The 2,604-nt window shown below is 44.4% G+C and overlaps 1 pseudogene; it reads right to left on the bottom strand.

The window, feature by feature from the left end:
* Nucleotides 1-228: 228 nt before the first annotated feature.
* On the bottom strand, nt 229-1,185 carry LOC147662035 (uncharacterized; annotated as a pseudogene).
* Nucleotides 1,186-2,604: the final 1,419 nt, after the last annotated feature.

Here is a 2,604-nt window from a genome sequence, read left to right as displayed (position 1 = left end):
TCATTGTCTGTCTGTAAATAAAATCTGAGGCATCCTGTTGTACTCCCCTTTTCTTCCATAACTCTTTTTCTTCAGCTTGGGCACTTTCTTGTATCTCTCTGAGGTGCAACTGTGCAATGATGTCAAACTGCTGTGTGTCATCAATTGTATATGGAAGTGTTGGGTCGGGTGTATCTGGGAGTGGTGACTTGCTGGTGTCCTCATCTGCGTTTTGCATATCTTCCTGCGCTATTGGGGGTGTATTTTTGGCAAGCAAGATGGGGGTGCAGTCAGTCTGTGTCGGGGATGGTTGTTGTGTACAACTTTGGCCTTTTGCTGCTGCTTTAGCAGCCCAATCTGCCATTGCATTTCCTCTGGAAACAAAATCTTGGCCGTTCGTGTGTGCTGCACATTTCACTACTGCTACTTCTACTGGCAGTGTCAAGGAGTCAATTAGTTCTGCAAGTAACTGTTTGTGCCTTACAGGCATGCCATCTGTTTTAAGAAACCCGCGCCTTTTCCATCTCAATATGCTGGAATGCATTGTTGTGGTGACATATGCTGAATCAGAGTACACAGTAATTCTTTCATTAGCTCCATGCTTCAAGGCGGCTATTAATGCCACTAACTCAGCTGCCTGGGCTGAGTAATGGGGCGGTAATTTTATCTGCTGTACAATGTCCAGAGTGTCTGAGGAGTTATTCTGGTATGCTCTGACTACAGCTGCCCTGTATGCCTGATCCCTGTCTCTTGATCAATCGTAGAAGAACCATCAACAAAGTAAATTACACTGTCTGGTAATGGGTCTTCCTTTGCTGTGCCTGACTCATCTGGGCAGTATGTGGCACAATCATGGGTGTCATCGTCAGCTGTCGCAATCGGATGTGCAAAGAACGTGGCTGGATTCACAGTGTGGCATTTTACAACCTTCAACGAAGGTAATGACAGTATGACTTCATATCCTGATACTCTCTGTGTGGTAAGAGTTGTTTTAGCTTTCTGTATTATTGCAAAGACAGCATGCTCAGTGTACAGCGTCAGAGGGGAGCCCATGACTATGGGGGTGCTTTTCTCAACGGCGAATGCTGCTGTTGAAAGAGCCTGTTCACAAGGATAGTGGCCTTTCATCACTGAGTCTAACATGCCACTGAAGTATGCAATTGGTTTGGGACCCAAGGGGTATTTCTGGGTGAGGACTGCTGTCATGACCTGTCCATTACAGTGTGTGAACAGATAGAATTCCTTTGTATAATCAGGAGATTCCAACACTGGTGCATTTGTAATCTCATCCTTTAACTTTACAAAGGCTGATGTCATTTCAGGTGTCCAGTCAATCTTGTTATACCTGTCCTTAGCCATTTTGACAGCTTTCAAGAGTGGTCCAGTTATAGTAGCATAATCAAAGATCCACTGTCTGACATAGTTCACTAGTCCCAGGAACTTTTGCATGTCCTTAACTGTCTGTGGTTCTGGAGTATTCCTTATTGCTTCTACTCTTCCTGGTGTAACTCTTCTTCCTGATGCTGAAATCAGTTGATCTAAATACTGTACTTCTTCCTGACAGTATTGTAGTTTCTGCTTGTCTACTTTGTATCCTCTATGTGCTAATGTTGTAAGCAGGGGAATAGTATCTTTTCTGCACTCTTGCTCTGTTGCACTGCAGAGGAGTATGTCATCGACATATTGCAGCAAGGTGCTGTCACATTGGAAATTTGATAAGTCATCCTTGACAACTCTGTTAAATACACTGGGGGACTCACAGTAGCCCTGAGGGAGCCTTTTGTACGAAAATTGCCTATGCCTGAATGAAAATGCGAATAGGTACTGGCTCTCAGGATGCAGTGGGACACTGAAAAAAGCATTTTTCAGGTCAATGACGGAAAAGTATTTTGCATTTTGTGGAATGTTAGTAAGGATCACTGAAGGGTCAGGGACGATGGGAAACTCAGGTATCACTATGCTGTTAATCGAGCGAAGATCATGTACTAGCCTCCATTGATTTGTTTGTTGCTTCCTCACAGGAAAAGACAGGTGTTGCAAGGTGAGATACAAGGATATATCACACCTTGATCCAGTAATGCTTGAATTGTTGGGGCTATTCCTTCTTCGGCTTCTTTGGACAAAGGGTACTGGCGCACTCTGGGAAGAATGGCGTCAGGTTTCAGCGTCACTTTGAATGGTTCTGCTGATCGAATGAGCCCCACATCATTGGGACCTGTAGTCCAAAGGATGTTGGGCACCTGAGCTAGGTCTGAGTCACGTGCTGTATCAATTACTGTGGGTTGTGTTGGTGTTCTTATTTCAACTGTCACTGACACGGGGACTGGAATCTGGTATACAATGTCTTCTCTATCACCGAATAATTCCTGATCTGTAATGTCTCTTACCCGATGTCCAGGCTCAATAAAAATGACACAGGCCCATGACTGGCCATAGTCATCACATGCTATAAAGACACCATATGTTGGTGTCATGTTAAAACATTGTATTCTTAGGATCATATTTTTGTCTGGGCCTGGCATGTCCTGTAATTGAGGACGGAAAAGAAATTCTTTGGGTAGCTGTACAGTGCGCCCCGCCATCTCTGGTGAGTTGGCAATGACCATTTGCACAGCTGTGGAGAAT

This window comes from Lissotriton vulgaris, unplaced genomic scaffold, assembly GCF_964263255.1.
Source record: "Lissotriton vulgaris unplaced genomic scaffold, aLisVul1.2 SCAFFOLD_5533, whole genome shotgun sequence".
Taxonomy (NCBI): domain Eukaryota; kingdom Metazoa; phylum Chordata; class Amphibia; order Caudata; family Salamandridae; genus Lissotriton; species Lissotriton vulgaris.
The sequence above is the reverse complement of the archived record's forward strand: the minus strand, read 5'-3'. Positions and strand labels throughout refer to the sequence as shown.